Source organism: Bufo gargarizans, chromosome 4 (assembly GCF_014858855.1).
Source record: "Bufo gargarizans isolate SCDJY-AF-19 chromosome 4, ASM1485885v1, whole genome shotgun sequence".
Classification (NCBI taxonomy): Eukaryota; Metazoa; Chordata; class Amphibia; order Anura; family Bufonidae; genus Bufo; species Bufo gargarizans.
The window spans coordinates 532461200-532484824 of NC_058083.1; the positions used below are offsets into that span (position 1 = coordinate 532461200).

At 44.2% G+C, this 23625-nt stretch overlaps 1 protein-coding gene across 2 annotated transcripts in view; it reads left to right on the forward strand.

Annotated features, from left to right (window-relative positions):
• The first annotated feature begins 2006 nt into the window (after positions 1 to 2006).
• LOC122934740 (oocyte zinc finger protein XlCOF6-like) overlaps positions 2007 to 23625 on the forward strand; it is a 73555-nt gene continuing 51936 nt past the window's right edge. Inside the window, exon 1 of one of the 2 annotated variants that reach the window (XM_044290416.1) lies at positions 2007 to 2047. The gene's annotated coding sequence lies outside the window, so the exon portion shown is untranslated. Of the gene's footprint in view, positions 2048 to 6767; positions 6814 to 23625 lie in introns of those variants that run through there. The other variant, XM_044290415.1, reaches the window with a different exon arrangement.

Genomic DNA, 23625 nt, shown 5'->3' on the forward strand with positions numbered 1-23625 from the left:
ATGGGGAGTGGTCTGTGTGAGAGAGGAGAACCATGGGGAGCGGTCTGTGTGACAGAGGGGGAACCATGGGGAGCGGTCTGTGTGAGAGAGGGGGAACCATGCGGAGCGGTCTGTGTGAGAGAGGGGGAACCATGGGGAGCAGGTCTGTGTGAGAGAGAGGGAACCATGGGGAGCGGTCTGTGTGAGAGAGGGGGAACCATGGGGAGCGGTCTGTGTGAGAGAGGGGGAACCATGGGGAGCGGTCTGTGTGAGAGAGGAGAACCATGGGGAGCGGTCTGTGTGACAGAGGGGGAACCATGGGGAGCGCTCTGTGTGAGAGAGGGGGAACCATGCGGAGCGGTCTGTGTGAGAGAGAGGGAACCATGGGGAGCGGTCTGTGTGAGAGAGGGGGAACCATGGGGAGCGGTCTGTGTGAGAGAGAGGGAACCATGGGGAGCGGTCTGTGTGAGAGAGGGGGAACCATGGGGAGCGGTCTGTGTGAGAGAGGGGGAACCATGGGGAGCGGTCTGTGTGAGAGAGGAGAACCATGGAGAGTGGTCTGTGTGAGAGAGGGGGGAACCATGGGAAGTGGTCTGTGTGAGAGAGGAGAACCATGGGGAGCGGTCTGTGTGAGAGAGGGGGAACCATGGGGAGCGGTCTGTGTGAGAGAGGGGGAACCATGCGGAGCGGTCTGTGTGAGAGAGGAGAACCATGGGGAGCGGTCTGTGTGACAGAGGGGGAACCATGGGGAGCGGTCTGTGTGAGAGAGGGGGAACCATGGGGAGCGGTCTGTGTGAGAGAGGGGGAACCATGGGGAGCGGTCTGTGTGAGAGAGGGGGAACCATGGGGAGCGGTCTGTGTGAGAGAGGGGCAACCATGGGGAGCGGTCTGTGTGAGAGAGAGGGAACCATGGGGAGCGGTCTGTGTGAGAGAGGGGGAACCATGGGGAGCGGTCTGTGTGAGAGAGGGGGAACCATGGGGAGCGGTCTGTGTGGGAGAGGGGAACCATGGGGAGCGGTCTGTGTGAGAGAGGGGGAACCATGAGGAGCGGCCTGGGTGAGAGAGGGGGAACCATGGAGAACAGTTTTGCCCATTTCCTTCTAGTCTCTGCTGTATATTGGAGGAGACTACACTAACTTATCTGTAGCTCTTATTTCCTAGTGACTACAGGATCGATCCAAGGGTCTCGGGCTACTTGAGAAACCTTGACGTGGTGCCCGGGCTTAGACATGTTCTACACCGTAGGACATGTTGACTAATCTCTCAATTTTAAAATCAGTTTGAGGGTTTAGTGAGACTGCAGAGTGCACCTGTATTTGTTATTGCTTTGTTATATTGTTATATTGATTATGACATACGCACTTGTTACCTTGTGTGAGATGTCTATTGTGGTACTTGTGGTTCGCCGCGGGCATCCTCCACCGTATGCATTTTGCTGGGGATCGCCATTAGCAACGGGCCACAAGTGCAGGATTTGCTCCCCTGTATATATGCACGACTGCATGTGGGTTTGAGCACCTCCTGCTAATGCCACCCTGTCTTCTTAGTTTGTATATATCGATCCAAGGGACCTTGTGACGTTACAGGGTCACATGACATGCTGAAGTCACATGGGTGTGAAGCAGCTGTGGAATGTAGCAGAAGGGACATTTCTCCATCCCATGTGCTGTGGAAAGACATCAGAAGGTCTCTGTAGTGTTGAGGTAGTCGAGCTTCGGATCCTCAATCTGAAGTAAATTTGTTCAATAACTTTGATTTTAATGCCGTCTCCGTGGAGCTAAAATCTTTTCACCTGAAGTCACGCGAGACTTTGGGGAATTAATTTGGTTTTCATTTCTGATTATTTAAAAACATTAAATGAGTAATCTGAAGCTCGATACACTCAACCCTCGTCTCTACCTAGCAGGGAGTAAAGACATTATCTTATAGGACCTTTGATGATGTCATGGTCATGTGATCATGAGGGGAGGAGTAAGCAGTAAAAGTTTTTTACTGTTCTGCACTTCCTGTCATGTGACCAGTGTGATGTCATCGCAGGTCCTGCAGCCCCTGGAGGTGAGATCTGCAGGTCAGTTATTGGTCGGGGATGTGGGACTTAGTTCTGGGTTTATTAGAATGGAGCGGTTCTATAGGTGATATATAGCAGGTCCAGCCAGCAGGGGGATACGGATTGTGTCAGGAACTGAGAAAACGGATGGTTTTACACACAAGGTCAATCAGTGTTGTCTGTGGTTGTATCACCGTGACCGCAGCGACCAACGTGTAACACATAAGGGCTCGTCTCCTCAGTTCTGCTCTGTCTGGATGAGTTGTTCGGAGCGTCAGTTGCGCTCGGTTTGTGTCGGTTTCATCAGGTTTCAGTTATTTCTTTCCCAGGAAATGTAATGGAAACATGGCTGACAACAGCGAGGTCTATTAACCCTTTCTACCCTGGGCCATTTTTTGCAAATCCGACACGTGTCACTTTATGTGGTGATAACTTTGGAACACTTTTACTTATCCAGCCATTCTGAGACTGTTTTCTCACGACACATTGTACTTCACGACAGTTCTAAATTTGAGTCAATATATTTTTCCTTTTTACATAAAAAATCCCAAATTTACAAAAAAAATGAAAAATTCACAATTTTCTAAAATTGAATTTCTCTACTTTTAAGACAGATAGTAATGCCTCATAAAATACTTATCAGCATCATTCCCCATATGTCTGCTTTATGTTGGCATCATTCTGTAAATGTAATTTAATTTTTTTAGGAAGTCATAGGTTTAGAAGCCATTTTTATAATTTTCAACAAAATTTCCAAAGCCCTTATTTAAGCACCAAGTTATAAAATGTTATCAAATTATTCAAAACTGATGTTACAAACTTTGTTAACCCTTTAGGTGTCCCACAAGAATTAATGAAAAATGAAGTCAATATTTCATAATTTCATTTTTTATGCAGAGTTTTCATCTGTTAGTAAAAATTTTCTTGCAACACAGCAAGGGTCAACAGCAAACTAAACCTCAATCTGCATTACTCTGATTCTGCAGTTTGCAGGAATACCCCATATGTGGTAGTAAACTGCTTTCAGGGCACATGGCAGTGATCAGAAGAAAAGGAGCGCCATATGGATTTTGAAGGCAGATTTTGCTAGAATGGTTTTTGGGCAGCATTTTGTATTTGAAGAGACCCTGACGTACCCCTACAGTTCAAACCCTAAAAAAAGACCCCATTTTGGAAACTACACCCGTCAAAAAATATATTAAGGTGGGTACTGAGCGGTCTGTGTGAGAGAGGGGGGAACCATGGGGAACTGTCTGTGTGAGAAAGGGGGAACCATGGAGAACAGTTTTACCCATTTCCTTCCAGTCTCTGCTGTATATTGGAGGAGACTACACTAACTTATCTGTAGATCTTATATCCTAGTGACTACAGGATCGATCCAAGGGACCTTGTGACGTTACAGGGTCACATGACATGCTGAAGTCACATGGGTGTGAAGCAGCTGTGGAATGTAGCAGAAGGGTCCTATCTACATCCCATGTGCTGTGGTAAGACATCAGAAGGTCTTCGATTTTAATGCCGTCTCCGTGGAGCCAAAAATCTTTTTACCTGAAGTCACATGAGACTTTGGTGAATTAATTCGGTTTTCATTTCTGAATCTGTAAAAACATATTAAATTAGTAATCTGAAGCTCGATACGCTCAACCCTCGTCTCTACCAAGCATGGAGTTTAGACATTACCCTACAGGACCTTTGATGATGTCATAGTCATGTGATCAGTCACATGAGGAGAGGAGTAAAGTAGTCGTTAATTTCTAACGATAATTTGTTTTCCCTTAGTCCTAACAGTGGCACAGATGGGGTATTCTGCCCCTGTGGACTGGTTAGGACAGGTGGAAGTTTTAATGAAATAAAAGAACTGAACATATACACGCCCTCCCTGCCCCCAATAAAGAGGGGCGTGACCCTCAGGACATCGTGTAATTACAAGTAGACAAAAATAACCACAATTACGATAAAGCTAAAAAAGAGGGGGGAAATTTGTGTGCCACTGTTAGGACTAAGGGAAAACAAATTATCGTTAGAAATTAACGATTCCCTTACGTCCTAACCAGTGGCACAGATGGGGATTTAGCAAGTAGAAACCCCCATGGGAGGGTCCTCATGCCTGGCGGAAGATAACACTGTCCAGCCAAATGAGGAATAACTATGTATTCTAGCATCCACTATATAGTGTGAGATAAAAGTGGAGTGAGAACTCCAAGAAGCTGACTTACAGATCACGTCCAATGGGATCGAGCTTCTCTCTGCAAAAGAAGTGGCCACTGCTCGAGTAGAGTGGGCCCTTACAAATTCAGGGGGCTCCGAGCCCTGAGACATATAAGACTCCCGAATTGCCTCTTTGATCCAACGACTGATGGAGGGCTTAGAGGCTTTCCTCCCCTTATGGGTACCGTAAAAAAGGATAAGGAGGTTTTCATCCTTCCTAAATACCTTGGAGCGTTCCGGGTAAATCCTAAGACATCTCGAAATGTCGACGGTATGGAGCCCTCTTTCCTCAGAGGAGGGAGGTGGAGCCAAAGTTGGCAGGGAGATCACCTGGTTGATATTGTCAAAGGAAGGAACCTTTGGAATGAAAGTAGGCACAAATTTGAGCAGTACCCGATCCTGCAGGAACTTTGTATAAGGCTCAAAGGCAGAAAAAGCCTGGAGCTCCCCAACTCGCTTTGCAGAGGTAACAGCCAACAAGAAGGTGATCTTCCAGGTCAGGAACTTGAATCCCGCCTCCTCTAGGGGCTCAAAGGGGGGAGATGATAACCCCCTGAGCACGACCGATAACTCCCAAACAGGGATAGGTCTGATTACTGTAGGCTTTAATCTTGAGGCTCCCTTCAGGAATCTCTTGATAAGGGGGTCTTGAGAAACAGCTCTGTTGAGACAAGCAGAGATTGCTGAAATCTGCACTTTAAGGGTAGCGGGTGATAGCCCCTTGTCCAGACCGTCTTGTAGAAGTTGGAGAATTATCGGGATGGAAGCTTCAGCGGATGTTTGCTGATGCCTAGTACACCAGGATGAAAAAAATCTTCCAGATTCTGGAGAAGGCCTTATTGGTAGCTTCTGATCTGGAGTGCTCTAAGGTTCCCAAGACAGACCCTGATAGCCCTTCTATCCTTGGAAGGGACTGATCAACCTCCAGGCCGTCAGGTTTAACATTTGAAGATTTGAGGAGATTTGGGTGTCCCCCTACACCAGTACTCTCTCTGGGGGAAGCCTCAGAAATTGACCCCGACTCATCTGTAAGAGTTGGGTAAACCAAGCTCTTTTCGGCCAGTATGGGATAATGGCGATAACTGACGCTTGGTCCTGCCTCATTTTCATCAAGACCCTTGGTATCAAGGAAATTGGAGGGAAGATGTAGGCCAGCCTGAACCTCCATGGGATTGACAGAGCATCTATAGCCACCGGGTTGTCCTCCCTGTAAAGGGAGCGATACCTCTCCACCTTGGTGTTGAACCTCGTTGCCATGAGATCGATCTCTGGCATGCCCCACCTGAGCGTTATCTCCTTGAAGACCTCTGGATGAAGTGACCATTCTCCGGTTGGAAGACCTCGGCTCAGGCGGTCCGCGATCACATTGTGAACTCCGCGGATGTGAATGGCTGACAAGTGGGTGAGGTTCATTTCTGCCCAATCCAGTATAACCCCTATCTCTCTCAGGAGACTTTGTGACCTCGTGCCTCCCTGCTTGTTGATATATAGTACAGCGGTCATGCTGTCTGTGTCACGGAAGGTGTACAGAAAACTAGAAGACACAAAATGAAGATCCGACTGACTGGATCCAAAACTAAGGAACAAAAGGGAGAGCCCTGCATCAGACCTGGCTCTCTCCCTAACTGCTCAGCCTATGCGAAAATCCCAATGGTAGATGATCGCATATCCTCGTACCTCGACTGTATAACACCTGAACACCCTATAATAGTGAGGGGACACGACCACCGGCTCCCTACACTTGATACGGAGGGAGTCAGGGTCACCTGGGATCCAGCAAACAGGAAAACACAAATGAACGAACAAAACTTATCTGTAGAAGACTCAGTAGTAGGATCAGCATGCACACACTCCAGGAAGTAATATAAACCGCAAAGTGATGCAGTATGGGGAGGAATTTAAAGGGATGCAATCAGTGCAATTACATGACAGCTGAGAGAGGCTAACGAGATGAGAAAATGAAAGCAAAACAAAAGGAACCTCAAGGAGGACGTTCTGAAGGATGTCTGTCAGAGCTTCTCAGATGTCTGGTGGTGACAGTCTGATTGTATCTTCACAGCCTTCCCTCGAATGGAGGGAGCAAAATGAAAAAGAGCTAGTCTGATCGCTCTGATCTCCAGGAGATTTGATGACAATAACCTCTCCTGAGGTGTCCAAGTTCCCTGGACTGTCTTGTCCTGAAGATGCGCACCCCAGCCTACTAGGGATGCGTCTGAAGTAAGTATGATCCAATAGAGCTGGATCAGGGACTTGCCGTCCTCGAGGTGGGACCACCACCTTAGAGAGGATCGGACTTTGTAAGGCAGGGAGAGCACGGAATTGAGGCCCACTGGACTGTGATTCCACTTGGCTAGTACTTCCGACTGGAGCGGACGTAGATGTCATAATGCCCAAGGTACCACCTCTGCGGTTGAAGACATTAGTCCCAACATCTTCATCCATGTTCGAATCGTTACCTGTTTTGGTACAGAGAGAGAAGACAAAGGGAATAAAAAGGTTTTCACTGTTCTGCACTTCCTGTCATGTGACCAGTGTGACGTCATCGCAGGTCCTGCAGCCCCAGGAGGTGAGATCTGCAGGTCAGTTATTGGTCGGGGGATGTGGGACTTGGTTCTGGGTTTATTAGAATGGAGAGGTTCTATAGGTGATATATAGCAGGTCCAGCCAGCAGGGGGCAGCACCGGCCATAGAGAGTCTCTGCTCACACAGTCTGGAGGTCAGGAGGGGAGTTCTCCTCAGACATGTCTGCTCTCCCCCTGGAATATTAGGAGACCCCCCAGACCCCTGTAAGAGGGGCTGTTCTCCTGGATTAGAGGGGTCTTCCATCACACACTGTTCTGTGATATCACTAGGATATGGAGTCAGTGTGTGATCGGTGGGGACAACCTCTTCTAGATGAAGGGGCTGCAGCGCTGTGTCCTCTCCTCACTGTCCCTGCACAGCGGAGGCCGGAGCTCTAATGAGCAGGAACTGTGGAGGAGATTCAGCAGTAAAGCAGCTCTGCAGCCCCTTCATTCTCAGTATTAGTGGGGTCCTGATAGAGGCGAATCCCCACCTACCGCACACTGATGACCAGTCCTAGCGATAGAACCTCACGTTATGTGACGGGAATAGCCCTTTAATGCTGGTGATATTGGGGGTTCAGTGATGGCCGCAGGGATTGGGGTTTGCACAGTTGGGGGTAACTAATTGCACACACATGTGATAGTAACAAACCTGCAGCTGTGCGAGCAGCAGCACAAACCCCGAATCCATCACTGGCTCCGGAGCAGAACACCAGCGATTAGAGGAAAGAGGCGACTGACAGGACGGGGACAGGACTTCTCTTTATCTCCTTCCTGACCTGCGCTGATGATGGACCTATTGGTGGATCTGGTGGCTGCTGTCGATGCTCTTGTGAGATCAGCAGGAGTCCGTCTGTATTCGGCTTATTTCACACGAGCGATACGGATTGTGTCAGGAACTGAGAAAACGGATGGTTTTACACACAAGTGCAATCAGTGTTGTCTGTGGTTGTATCACCGTGACCGCAGCGACCAACGTGTAACACATAAGGGCTCGTCTCCTCAGTTCTGTTCTGTCTGGATGAGTTGTTCGGAGCGTCAGTTGTGCTCGGTTTGTGTCGGTTTCATCAGGTTTCAGTTATTTCTTTCCCAGGAAATGTAATGGAAACATGGCTGACAACAGCGAGGTCTATTAACCCTTTCTACCCTGGGCCATTTTTTTGCAAATCTGACATGTGTCACTATATGTGGTGATAACTTTGGAACACTTTTACTTATCCAGCCGTTCTGAGACTATTTTTTCGTAACACATTTTAGTTCACCTCAGTGCTAAATTTGAGTTAAAATATTTTTCCTTTTTACATAAAAAAATCCCAAATTTTCCAAAGATTTGGAAAGATTCACAATTTTCTAAATTTTAATTTCTCTACTCTTAAGACAGATAGTAATGCCTTATAAAGTAGTCATCAGTCATCATTACCCATATGTCTGCTTTATGTTGGCATCATTTTGTTAATGTCAGTTTAGTTTTTTAGGACGTTAGAAGTTTAGAAGCCATTTTTCTAATTTTCAACAGAATTTCCAAAACCATTTTTTAAGCGCCAAGTTATAAAATGTTTTTGAGGGGCTTACATAATAGAATCCCCCATAAATTACCCCATTTTAGAAACTACCCCCTCAAATTATTCAAAACTGATGTTAGTTGTTTCACAAAATTTTAATAAAAATGGAGTCAATATTTTAAAATTTCATTTTTTATGCATATTTTTCATATTATTAATTTTATTTTTTATAACAGCAATGGTCAACAGCAAAATAAACCTCAATATGCATTACTCTGGTTCTGCAGTTTACAGAAATACCCCATATGTTGTAGTAAACTGCTTTATGGGCACATGGAGAGGGATAAAGAAGAAAAAAATCACCAAATGGCGCCAACCGCTGATAACATGTAGTGAATGCTATGGTATAGAGTGTCTCAGAATACGGCAGAGGAAACACTGTTAGATAAATAATTAATTAAAAGCCCCTATGGGGTCACGAGGAGTAACTGATATAAAAGAAGGTAGGGTAAAAGGTAAACAACACCGAAACTCACTTCACCAGGGAGGGGTGTAGAGGGATAAAACTCAAGACACCCAATACAGCCGCCTCCCTCGCCTGGTTCGTATGTAGAGTGGTAGAAAAATACGGCAGTCCACACCAAGGGTCTTCAGGTATAATCCCTTTAATTGAAGAATAAATCAGGCAGGCTCAACGCGTTTCGGGGACACATAGACCCCTTCCTCAGGAGCAGAGTCAGTGATAGGTTTATACCTCTCCAGTTCCACTATACTGCTTTTCTGCAGATAGTTTATCACCTAGGCTGCCCTGCTTTCTGGACTCTGATCTCTGATACAACAGTATATATACCTTACTATTTAACAACTTTTTGTTCCCCACTCCACTGTGTCCTTTACCTCTGGCGCCCTGTCTGTTCATCCCATACTTCCTATTTTTGGAGTACAGGATTAACCCTCTTCTTTTTTCCCCCTCCTACCTCGATTTATGGGCACATGGCAGTGATCAGAAGAAAAGTGAGTGCCATTTGGATTTTGGAGGCAGATTTTGCTAGAATGGTTTTTAGGCACCATTTTGTATTTGAAAAGACCCTAATGTACCCCTACAGTGGAAACCCTAAAAAAATACCCCATTTTGGAAACTACACCCTTCAAAGAATATATTAAAGGGGGTACTGAGCACTTTGACCCCCTAAGCGTTTTTTGGAATTTGAAAACACTTGGCTATGAAAATGAAAAGTTTCATTTCTTCCATAAGACTTTTTGATCGCTCAGTATTACACTTTTTGTGAGGCAAGGTGAAAAAAAGGCATAGTTTAAAAAAAAAATCTTTGCAGTATTTTGCCATTTTCTGACTGCACAATTTTTTTATTTTTCTGGCGATTGTCTTAGGTAGGGGCTCATTATTGTGGGATGAGATTGTGGTTTGATTGGTACCATTTTGGGCTTAATACGCCTTTTTGATCACTTGGTATTACACTTTTTGTGAGGAAAGGTGACCAAAAATGGCTGTTTTAGCTTTTTTTTTTTTTTTTGGTAGTTTTTTTGTTTTTGTTTACTGCATTCACCTGACAGGGTGGATCATACGATTATTTTATAGAGACAGTCGATATGGATGCGGCAATACCTAATAAATATATATATATATATATATATACAGTACAGACCAAAAGTTTGGACACACCTTCTCTTTTAAAGAGTTTTCTTTAGTTTTATGACTATGAAAATTGTAGATTCACACTGAAGGCATCAAAACTATGAATTAACACATGTGGAGTTATATACATAACAAAAAAGTGTGAAACAACTGAAAATATGTCATATTCTAGGTTCTTCAAAGTAGCCACCTTTTGCTTTGAATACTGCTTTGCACACTCTTGGCATTCTCTTGATGAGCTTCAAGAGGTAGTCACCTGAAATGGTCTTCCAACAGTCTTGAAGGAGTTCCCAGAGATGCTTAGCACTTGTTGGCCCTTTTGCCTTCACTCTGCGGTCCAGCTCACCCCAAACCATCTCGATTGGGTTCAGGTCCGGTGACTGTGGAGGCCAGGTCATCTGGCGCAGCACCCCATCACTCTCCTTCATGGTCAAATAGCCGTTACTTTCAAAGTTTTCCCAATTTTTCGGACTGACTGACCTTCATTTCTTAAAGAAATGAAGGCCACTCGTTTTTCTTTACTTAGCTGCTTTTTTCTTGCCATAATACAAATTCTGGAAAATTTCAGCCCGCACAACCCTTAGCAGGTGCAGATTGCTGTGGAGAAATAGAGATATAAATGTAAAAACACAAAATGCAATCGCACACTGCAACCAGCTCTCTGCCCTACCTTTATGCTGGATGTTGAATAAGGCATTGGTGTACATTTTGGCCAAAGCGTAATAAGCCACTCACCGCGTCAAGGTCGCCTTCATGAGTGGTCCCTAACACTAGTTCCTACCTTTTATGGGCCATGACAGCCACATAAAGTCCAGGGAGCGCAGGTACAGCATGCACGCCAAGCACACTCTGCTTTTAACCCCGTCCGGTGCCATTACAGCTTTCATCGGATCCAGGGATGCAAGTACTCACATGCATGCTGAGCCCACTTTATACTTCTCCTGGAGCCTAATAGCTACTGGTAGGTGCTGTATAAGCAGACTCAGTTTTATACTGACTTTAAAACCAGCCTCCAGGGGGCAGATTAACTGGACAGGTGTGCTTGACTGCTTGGAGATCGCCACGCCTCCAATACGTACTACAAGGAGAAAAATATGGAAAATTTCAGCCCGCACAACCCTTAGCAGGTGCAGATTGCTGTGGCGAAATAGAGATATAAATGTAAAAACACAAAATGCAATCGCACACTGCAACCAGCTCTCTGCCCTACCTTTATGCTGGATGTTGAATAAGGCATTGGTGTACATTTTGGCCAAAGCGTAATAAGCCACTCACCGCGTCAAGGTGACCCCCTTGACCCCCTAAGCGTTTTTTGGAATTTGAAAACACTTGGCTATGAAAATGAAAAGTTTCATTTCTTCCATAAGACTTTTTGATCGCTCAGTATTACACTTTTTGTGAGGCAAGGTGAAAAAAAGGCATAGTTTAAAAAAAAAATCTTTGCAGTATTTTGCCATTTTCTGACTGCACAATTTTTTTATTTTTCTGGCGATTGTCTTAGGTAGGGGCTCATTATTGTGGGATGAGATTGTGGTTTGATTGGTACCATTTTGGGCTTAATACGCCTTTTTGATCACTTGGTATTACACTTTTTGTGAGGAAAGGTGACCAAAAATGGCTGTTTTGGCTTTTTTTTTTTTTTTTTGGTAGTTTTTTTGGTTTTTGTTTACTGCATTCACCTGACAGGGTGGATCATACGATTATTTTATAGAGACAGTCGATATGGATGCGGCAATACCTAATAAATATATATATATATATACAGTACAGACCAAAAGTTTGGACACACCTTCTCTTTTAAAGAGTTTTCTTTAGTTTTATGACTATGAAAATTGTAGATTCACACTGAAGGCATCAAAACTATGAATTAACACATGTGGAATTATATACATAACAAAAAAGTGTGAAACAACTGAAAATATGTCATATTCTAGGTTCTTCAAAGTAGCCACCTTTTGCTTTGAATACTGCTTTGCACACTCTTGGCATTCTCTTGATGAGCTTCAAGAGGTAGTCACCTGAAATGGTCTTCCAACAGTCTTGAAGGAGTTCCCAGAGATGCTTAGCACTTGTTGGCCCTTTTGCCTTCACTCTGCGGTCCAGCTCACCCCAAACCATCTCGATTGGGTTCAGGTCCGGTGACTGTGGAGGCCAGGTCATCTGGCGCAGCACCCCATCACTCTCCTTCATGGTCAAATAGCCGTTACTTTCAAAGTTTTCCCAATTTTTCGGACTGACTGACCTTCATTTCTTAAAGAAATGAAGGCCACTCGTTTTTCTTTACTTAGCTGCTTTTTTCTTGCCATAATACAAATTCTAACAGTCTATTCAGTAGGGCTATCAGCTGTGTATCCACCTGACTTCTCCACTACGCAACTGATGGTCCCAACCCCATTTATAAGGCAAGAAATCCCACTTATTAAACCTGACAGGGCACACCTGTGAAGTGAAAACCATTTCAGGTGACTACCTCTTGAAGCTCATCAAGAGAATGCCAAGAGTGTGCAAAGCAGTAATCAAAGCAAAAGGTGGCTACTTTGAAGAACCTAGACTATGACATATTTTCAGTTGTTTCACACTTTTTTGTTATGTATATAATTCCACATGTGTTAATTCATAGTTTTGATGCCTTCAGTGTGAATGTACAATTTTCATAGTCATGAAAATAAAGAAAACTCTTTGAATGAGAAGGTGTGTCCAAACTTTTGGTCTGTACTGTATATATATATACTTTTTCATTTTTTTTCTATTTTTTACATTTTTTTTTAATTAATTACCGTATTTTTTTGCCCCATGAGAAGCATTTTTCCCCCCCAAAAGTGGGGGGAAAATGTCCCTGCGTCTTATGGGGCAAATACTAATGAGCGCTTCCATTATGGAAGCCCTCATTAGTACCAGAGGACCAGGAAGCAGTGAAGGCTCTGTACTCACCTCTTCCTGGTCCTCGGTAGTGTTTGACTTCAGGAGTAGTGTTGATTGTAAATTTGTTGATAGCCAATTTACGCAATCAAGAAAATAATAACTAAGATAATGAATTTGCGAATATATGGCGAATATTCGCCCAAATATTAGCGAAATATCACAAATTAGAATATTGCTCCTGCTGCTCATCACTAGTCCTCGGCTGTGCAGTGGCTGCGCACAGCGTGAGTGCACTCTGTGACCTTACACTGTGCGCATCAGATCACAGCACAGCTGACAGCAGGATCAAGAGGATCGCGCTGTGGGTGACAAGTGGCGGCGTCCAGAGCAGGAGAGGTAAGAGTTTTTCTTTTTTTTAAGTTCTCTGTGGCATGGGGGCCCATATGTGGGCTGATGAGAGGCATGAGGGCTCATATGGGGTTGATGAGAGGCATGAGGGCTTATATGGGGTTGATGAGATACATGAGGGCTTATATGGGAGCGACTAAGAGGCATTGGGGCTCATATGGGGGCTAATAAGAGGCATGGGGCTGAAGAGAGGTATGGGGCTGCTAAGAAGCATGGGGGCTCATATGGGGTCTGATGAGAGGTATGGGGGCTCATATGGGGGCTACTAAGAGGCATTGGGGCTCATATGGGGGCTAATAAGAGGCATGGGGGCTGAAGAGAGGTATGGGGCTGCTAAGAAGCGTGGGGGCTCGAATGGGGTCTGATATGAGGCAATGGGGGCTGAAGAGAGGCATGAGGGCTCATATGGGGTTGATGAGAGGCATGAGGGCTTATATGGGGTTGATGAGATACATGAGGGCTTATATGGGGGCGACTAAGAGGCATTGGGGCTCATATGGGGCTAATAAGAGGCATGGGGGCTGAAGAGAGGTATGGGGCTGCTAAGAAGCATGGGGGCTCATATGGGGTCTGATGAGAGGTATGGGGGCTCATATGGGGGCTACTAAGAGGCATTGGGGCTCATATGGGGGCTAATAAGAGGCATGGGGGCTGAAGAGAGGTATGGGGCTGCTAAGAAGCGTGGGGGCTCGAATGGGGTCTGATAGGCAATGGGGGCTGATAAGATGCATGGGGCTCTTATATGAGGTCTGATTGGGGGTCATTCACATTGGGGGTCTGATCTGAGGTCTTATTGGGGTCTTATAAACATTAAGGGTCTGATAGGGGCTGTGAGCTGAGGTCTGATTAACATTGGGGGTCTGATTGCTGGTCTGACCTAAAGTCTAATGAAATATATTTTTTTCTTTTTGTTCTCCTCTAAAACCTAGGTGCGTCTTATGGGCCGGTGCATCTCATTGGGCGAAAAATACGGTTATTATGGAAAAAAAAATTTTTTTACTTGAAACTTTAATTCCCCCCCCCCTTTTCCCCCCTATAACTTTTGGGGGTCTGATCCCCTGTACAATGCATTACAATACTTCTGTATTATCATGCATTGGCTATAAGTGTATTACACACTGTAATACACTTACAGCTACCTACCTGTGAGATCCAGGGGTCTGGATCTCACAGGCTTACATGGAAGGCAGCCCCGATGCCTGTGGAACGCATCGGGCTGCCTTCGGGTCCCCGTCACAGCAGCACGGGACCCGATGGGGAAGGAGAGGGAGCTCCCTCCCTCCACACACCCCGCACATGATGCTGTTAGCCCTGACCACGGCATAGTGAGGGTTAATGAGCGGGCATCAGTGTTTTCACCTATGCTGTCGCATACCGCAGGGGTCCGGCTAATGCGAACAGCCGTTCCCCTGCAGCTGATTGAGCTGGCGCAGCTCCTGCACCGGCCCGATCAGCGAGCCGCTACGGCGCTGGTCGGGAAGGAATTAATGATTGATAAAAACGGAAGGTTCTCTGCTTGTAACCGTCTTCTGATGATATACTGCCAGGATTTCTGTTTTTAGGTCATCTTCCTTTTCAAAACATTGCATTAAAAATGAAAATGTTGTGTGTACCCCAGATTGGTACCCATGATACCATCAACTCACCCCAAAAACACTTCCCCCCCCTACTGCTCTGTTTATGGAAGAATACCGGGGACGCAGGTAAGATCCACTTTCCCGACAGCGACAGTAGAGCCCCTATCCTGGTACACCCCTGAGGATTTTGGGAAAGAGGTAGCGGGAGACCCCACCTTACTAAAGTACCGGGAAAAAGCTGTAACTGATCAAGGGGGACTGGAGGGGGAGCAGTATGAATGGAAAGGTAGCAGATTGTATAGGCTAACCGATTCTAGGACAAATACCTCATGGCCCAAGCGGAAATGTCAGCTAGTTGCCCCCCAAAAGTGTGGGCAGGAGCTGTTGAGAATTGGGCACGACATCCCCTTAGCTGGGCATTTGGGCATCCGGTGGACGTCATACCGGGGTGACCCAACATTTTTTCTGGCCAGGAATCTCCAATGATGTCCGACAGTATTGTCAAACTTGTGAAGTATGCCAACGGGTGGGCAAGAGAGATGACCACCTTAGGAAAAATGTATATAAATTTGGTAATATAGATAATCGTCTATCAACGTCATCAATTAGTGTTAAGCGTATAGAGAAGAAATAGCGTGCTCATTAAAATGATACCTTTATTAAAAATTAACGGGTAAATGGAGCAGAAAACTGCTCAAATGGTGACCATGACCTAACAGAAGATTGGTTAAGTCTTTTGACTCCTACTGTAATTATGATACCACAAGAAAATAAACAAATACTTTATAGGAATAAACCTATAGCCATACAGGTAATTAGGTATTTATATCCGCTGACAGGTAATAGGGGGTATTTAAAGGGAGCGGAGTAACTCTCCCTGGGTGTCCCTAAAAATCTAGGCCCTAAGCCCAGGGATATCCCCAGATGGTAGAGATACCCTGTTCCCGTACCTATGGCTATAGTCAACCTATAATAACCCTACTTAGATGGTGAATAATGATGAATACATATAAACCCCGACGCGTTTCACCTGCGCCTGGCAGATTATCAGGGGCTGGTAGACAAACCCTAATTTGTAGGGCAAAAAAAGGATACACAAGATAAATAAAGAAATGATACTTAGCTCCTGTATACAGTCAGTGGGAAGTATATGATAATACCGAGTCCTGTCAGTTGATAGATAGCCTGTAAAATTATTAACTGACATAGAAATCAAGATATTGCAGAAAGGCCTTTCCTTTGTACCAAACACAACCTTCAATAAATTTACATGGATTAAGGACCTTAATCTGTTCTGCAGGAGACTGAAGTGGCACAAGTTCTATCAAAATAGCAATAAACAAACATGTATGGACTTGGGCATTAATCCTGAAGACTTCCCAGATCTCCAGATTTTGATGGACCTCTGGGAAGAGGGATTAAGAGAACCAGGGGATGGCCCCTTTACTGATTTGCACCCAATTAGTACAAAGTTGCCCCCACCGATGAATTCTGAATACATTGACATTTTTCTGCGACTGGTGAGTACTGACCTGGAACAGTAAAATGTCAGGAAGTGCAGAGAGTACAATCTTTCTCGATGTGAATTTACAAGCCTCAGACAACTTGAATGTGATAACTCCATCGTTATTAAACCATCCGATAAAGGAGGCAATTTGGTAGTATTGGACCATGTAAAATATCAGAGAATATGCTTGGATCTATTGAAGGACTCAAATAGTTATCGTGTTTTGTCTGGTGATCCCTCCGCAACTTTTTTTTCTCAACTGAAAATGATTCTTCAACTGGGCCTTGAACAAAAGGCTATCAATAAGTCTGAATACCAGTTTCTGTTTCCTAAATATCCTCAATTGGCGACTTTCTATAGTCTCCCGAAAGTCCATAAAGGACTAAATCCCTTAAAGGGTCGCCCAGTAGACTCACTTACTCATCACTGTGGAATCTATCTCGACAAAGTACTCAGAGAATTTGTATCTTGTTTACCATCACATACAAGAGATACCATGGATTTTCTACAAAAAATTGAAACTATATCGCTTGATCCACACTGCTATCTCGCCAGTATAGATGTGGACTCTATACCTCTATACCACACGATAAATGCCTAGCAGCCACAGCACACTTTTTGAGATCAAGAGGTACCCAGTCATAATCAGTTTATTATGAGTCTCCTTGAGTATACCCTTACTCAAAATAATTTTCTATAGAACGGGTCCTTTTACCATCAGCTCAGGGGGACGGCGATGGGTTGCCCTTGTGCCCCGCCCTACGCCAACCTCCTCCTGGACTGGTGGGAAGACAAGTATGTGTTCCCCGACCAGACTGTTTAGTGGGGTGACATGGTTGTCTTCCGGACCCGTTATATAGATGACATCTTCTTGATTTGGAACGACAGCCAAGAGAAGTTCCAAAGCTTTGTTTCGGCCCTTAATGACAATGACGTGGGACTAAGGTTCACAAGTGTGATTGAGTCTGATTGCATCACTTTTCTTGACGTGGAGGTGAGGTTGATAGATGGCAATCTCACCACCACAGTTTTCCGTAAACCAACTGCCACGAATAATATCTTGCATTGGAGCAGCTACCATCCTCCTGCAGTGAAAAAAGGTATCCCTAAAGGACAATATTTGCGCATACGCAGGAATTGTTCCAATAGGGAAAACTTCTATAAAGAATCGAAAAAATTGAAAAAAAGGCTAACGTAAATAGGCTATTCTGAATCCTTTTTGAGGGAGGCCTTTCACATGGGCTATCTCTCCCTTCCCACAAGTTACATACCTTAAGGGGAGGACTCTGAAAGATAGACTTGTACAAAAAAAAAAGAAGGCACTTGGCTTGACAGGCAACCTAAAGGGATTTCTAAATGCAGGACATGCAAGCCTGCAAATACATCAATCCAACCAAAACGGTAACCTGTTCAATGACCGAATATATACATACTCTAAGTGATTTCATTAACTGCAAAACTAAAGGGGTCATATATATATATATATATATATGCCAGTGCACTTGTCCGAAAGACTATATAGGAAAAACGTATAGGGAGCTGAGATGTAGAATATGTGAACACGTCAACGACATAGTCAAAAAGAATGATACATCTGTGGCCAACCATGTGAATCATCATCACAACGGTGACCTCAGGTCCATTCATTTTGCGGCACTTGAGGTTGTCCCCATGCCGGCCAGGAGAGGTGACTGGGACCGGAGGATACTCCAGAAGGAAACTGAATGGATCTATCGTTTACGGTCCCAGTCACCAGGAGGACTAAATGAAAGGCTTACGTATACCTGTTTCATTTAGCTGGTTTTCCTTTTTGGTTAACTTGACCTTTCCCCTGTTTTCTTTAATGTCCCTTTCACTAATGGACCATGTAGGTACAGGAAGTACCACTAATTAATAGGGGCAGGACTATCATCTGCCCCTTATCTTACCTTGTTTCTCTTATGGGCCCCCCATACAGTCTTCGGATCCCATAAGGTTTGCGTGTGGCATCTAACTATAGCTACACTCTATACAGACGTGGACAAAATTGTTGGTACCCTTTGGTCAATGAAAGAAAAAGTCACAATGGTCACAGAAATAACTTTAATCTGACAAAAGTAATAATAAATTAAAATTCTATAAATGTTAACCAATGAAAGTCAGACATTGTTTTTCAACCATGCTTCAACAGAATTATGTAAAAAAATAAACTCATGAAACAGGCATGGACAAAAATGATGGTACCCCTAACTTAATATTTTGTTGCGCAACCTTTTGAGGCAATCACTGCAATCAAACGCTTCCTGTAACTGTCAATGAGACATCTGCACCTCTCAGCAGGTATTTTGGCCCACTCCTCATGAGCAAACTGCTCCAGTTGTGTCCGGTTTGAAGGGTGCCTTTTCCAGACTGCATGTTTCAGCTCCTTCCAAAGATGCTCAATAGGATTGAGGTCAGGGCTCATAGAAGGCCACTTTAGAATAGTCCAATTTTTTCCTCTTAGCCATTCTTGGGTGTTTTTAGCGGTGTGTTTTGGGTCATTGTCCTGTTGCAAGACCCATGACCTGCGACTGAGACCAAGCTTTCTGACACTGGCTAGTACATTTCTCTCTAGAATTCCTTGATAGTCTTGAGATTTCATTGTACCCTGCACAGATTCAAGACACCCTGTGCCAGACGCAGCAAAGCAGCCCCAGAACATAACAGAGCCTCCTCCATGTTTCACAGTAGGGACAGTGTTCTTTTCTTGATATGCTTCATTTTTTCGTCTGTGAACATACAGCTGATGTGCCTTGGCAAAAACTTCGATTTTTGTCTCATCTGTCCACAGGACATTCTCCCAGAAGCTTTGTGGCTTGTCAACATGTAGTTTGGCATATTCCAGTCTTGCTTTTTTATGATTCGTTTTCAACAATGGTGTCCTCCTTGGTCGTCTCCCATGTAGTCCACTTTGGCTCAAACAACGACGGATGGTGCGATCTGACACTGATGTTCCTTGAGCATGAAGTTCACCTTGAATCTCTTTAGAAGTCTTTCTAGGCTCTTTTGTTACCATTCGGATTATCCGTCTCTTAGATTTGTCATCAATTTTCCTCCTGCGGCCACGTCCAGGGAGGTTGGCTACAGTCCCATGGATCTTAAACTTATGAATAATATGTGCAACTGTACTCACAGGAACATCTAGTTGCTTGGAGATGGTCTTATAGCCTTTACCTTTAACATGCTTGTCTATAATTTTCTTTCTGATCTCTTGAGACAGCTCTTTCCTTTGCTTCCTCTGGTCCATGTCGAGTGTGGTACACACCATATCACCAAACAACACAGTGATTACCTGGAGCCATATATATAGGCCCAATGGCTGATTACAAGGTTGTAGACACCTGTGATGCTAATTAGTGGACACACCTTGAATTAACATGTCCCTTTGGTCACATTATGTTCTGTGTTTTCTAGGGGTACCATCATTTTTGTCCATGCCTGTTTCATGAGTTTATTTTTTTACATAATTCTGTTGAAGCATGGTTGAAAAACAATGTCTGACTTTCATTGGTTAACATTTATAGAATTTTAATTTATTATTACTTTTGTCAGATTAAAGTTATTTCTGTGACCATTGTGACTTTTTCTTTCATTGACCAAAGGGTACCAACAATTTTGTCCACGTCTGTATATGTCTCCCTCATGTGAGTATCAGGCTGGTCTGTATATTTGTGACAGAATATACTAACGGAGCTTTATTGTGCATCTCTCTATACGTTATATATTTATCAATATATCCAGGTTACCTTAATAAATGATCATAATTACAGACGTGGACAAAATTGTTGGTACCCTTTGGTCAATGAAAGAAAAAGTCACAATGGTCACAGAAATAACTTTAATCTGACAAAAGTAATAATAAATTAAAATTCTATAAATGTTAACCAATGAAAGTCAGACATTGTTTTTCAACCATGCTTCAACAGAATTATGTAAAAAAATAAACTCATGAAACAGGCATGGACAAAAATGATGGTACCCCTAGAAAACACAGAACATAATGTGACCAAAGGGACATGTTAATTCAAGGTGTGTCCACTAATTAGCATCACAGGTGTCTACAACCTTGTAATCAGCCATTGGGCCTATATATATGGCTCCAGGTAATCACTGTGTTGTTTGGTGATATGGTGTGTACCACACTCGACATGGACCAGAGGAAGCAAAGGAAAGAGCTGTCTCAAGAGATCAGAAAGAAAATTATAGACAAGCATGTTAAAGGTAAAGGCTATAAGACCATCTCCAAGCAACTAGATGTTCCTGTGAGTACAGTTGCACATATTATTCATAAGTTTAAGATCCATGGGACTGTAGCCAACCTCCCTGGACGTGGCCGCAGGAGGAAAATTGATGACAAATCTAAGAGACGGATAATCCGAATGGTAACAAAAGAGCCTAGAAAGACTTCTAAAGAGATTCAAGGTGAACTTCATGCTCAAGGAACATCAGTGTCAGATCGCACCATCCGTCGTTGTTTGAGCCAAAGTGGACTACATGGGAGACGACCAAGGAGGACACCATTGTTGAAAACGAATCATAAAAAAGCAAGACTGGAATATGCCAAACTACATGTTGACAAGCCACAAAGCTTCTGGGAGAATGTCCTGTGGACAGATGAGACAAAAATCGAAGTTTTTGCCAAGGCACATCAGCTGTATGTTCACAGACGAAAAAATGAAGCATATCAAGAAAAGAACACTGTCCCTACTGTGAAACATGGAGGAGGCTCTGTTATGTTCTGGGGCTGCTTTGCTGCGTCTGGCACAGGGTGTCTTGAATCTGTGCAGGGTACAATGAAATCTCAAGACTATCAAGGAATTCTAGAGAGAAATGTACTAGCCAGTGTCAGAAAGCTTGGTCTCAGTCGCAGGTCATGGGTCTTGCAACAGGACAATGACCCAAAACACACCGCTAAAAACACCCAAGAATGGCTAAGAGGAAAAAATTGGACTATTCTAAAGTGGCCTTCTATGAGCCCTGACCTCAATCCTATTGAGCATCTTTGGAAGGAGCTGAAACATGCAGTCTGGAAAAGGCACCCTTCAAACCGGACACAACTGGAGCAGTTTGCTCATGAGGAGTGGGCCAAAATACCTGCTGAGAGGTGCAGATGTCTCATTGACAGTTACAGGAAGCGTTTGATTGCAGTGATTGCCTCAAAAGGTTGCGCAACAAAATATTAAGTTAGGGGTACCATCATTTTTGTCCATGCCTGTTTCATGAGTTTATTTTTTTACATAATTCTGTTGAAGCATGGTTGAAAAACAATGTCTGACTTTCATTGGTTAACATTTATAGAATTTTAATTTATTATTACTTTTGTCAGATTAAAGTTATTTCTGTGACCATTGTGACTTTTTCTTTCATTGACCAAAGGGTACCAACAATTTTGTCCACGTCTGTATATACATCTCTGGATCTTCCACCTGTTGCGCTTCTATAAGCTCTCCAAGGACTGTAAAGGACGCATGTGCGATCTATCTTTAGCCTCATGCGTTCCAATTTGCGTTCCAGAGACCGGAAGTAATGCGAACACTTCCGGTATTATGCATTCCATCATGCGAGCCATGTACCGGAAGTGACGCGTCGCAACTATGCCATGCGCTCCATTAACCGGAAATGCACAATACCGGCGTCCGGAAATGTCAGATGACACCAGTGCTTAAATACTGAGCATTGGCTTCTACAGACCGGCCACATCAGCTCCCCCCAACATCTGTAAAGTTAGACAGTGGGTTCCTCCTGATCAGTAAGTATATGACACAGAAACCCTGTGGACATTGTTTTAGTAGTCCTTATATCAATCCTTCTTTTACAGGCTATCTATCAACTGACAGGACTCAGTATCATCATATACCGTACTTCCCACTGACTGTATACAGGAGCTAAGTATCATTTCTTTATTTATCTTGTGTATCCTTTTTTTGCCCTACAAATTAGGGTATGTCTACCACCCACTGATGATCTGCCAGGCGCAGGGTTTATATGTATTCATCATTATTCACCATCTAAGTAGGGTTATTATAGGTTTACTATAGCCATAGGTATGGGAACAGGGTATCTCTACCATCTGGGGATATCCCTGGGCTTAGGGCCTAGATTTCTAGGGAAACCCAGGGAGAGTTACTCCCCTCCCTTTAAATACCCCCTATTACCTGTCCGCGGATATAAATACCTAATTACCTGTATGACTATAGGTTTATTCCTATAAAGTATTTTATTTATTTTCTTGTGGTATCATAATCACAGTAGGAGTCAAAAGACTTAACCAATCTTCTGTTAGGTCATGGTCACCATTTGAGCAGTTTTCTGCTCCATTTACCCATTAATTTATAATAAAGGTATTGTTTTTAGGATCACGCTATTTCTTCTCTATACGCTGACCACCCTAGAGCCAAAATGATCCCCATGCCCATAATTAAAGAACCCTTTAGTCGGGTAGCGGTGGATTTAATAGGGCCCCTGGTTTTAACCTAGCCACTCTGGTAAACGTTACATCCTGACCATAGTGGATTACGCCACTAGGTACCCCAAAGCGGTAGCGGTGCCCAATATTGAGGCTGAAACAGTAGGAGATGCCCTGGTCAAGGTATTCTTAAGAGTAGGATTTCCACGTGAGATTCTATCTGACCAGGGTACCCAATTTACAGCGTCTGTAACACATCAGCTATGGAAGATCTGTGGGACCCATGATGAGCTCCCCGTATCACCCCCAGACTAACAGTCTCTGTGAGTGATTGAATGGAACTCAATCAAATGCTGAAGACGTTCACGGCCACTTACAGAGACTGGGAACGGTTCTTGCCTCACCTCCTCTTTGCTTATAGGGAGGTGCTGCAGGAATCGACGGGATTCTCGCCCTTCGAGCTGCTATACTGGAGGCAAGTGAGGGAACCCCTAGATCTAATTAAGGAGCATTGGGAGGGGGCCACAGAATCGACAGGGACCCCGGTGGTACCGTATGTGCTGGAATTGAGGGACCGAATGGAGGCATTGACGCAGATGGTACATAAGAACCTTCAGGCAGCGTCAGCGGGTATGGTATGGCCGGAAGGCCCACACTGTAGTTTTCAACTGGGACAGAAGGTTATGGTACTAAAACCGGTCCAGCATGACAAACTACAGGCTGCCTGGCAGGGACCTTACCAGATTATTGGGAAGATATGTGACACTACGAACAAGGATGAAAAATATTGACATGAAAGGGAGCAACCCAGTGTCCTAATAATAACAGCCGTCTACCATGAAACCCAGGAGGTGGTAGCAATCAGGGTGAAGTGGGAGCAATCGAAAAGCAGC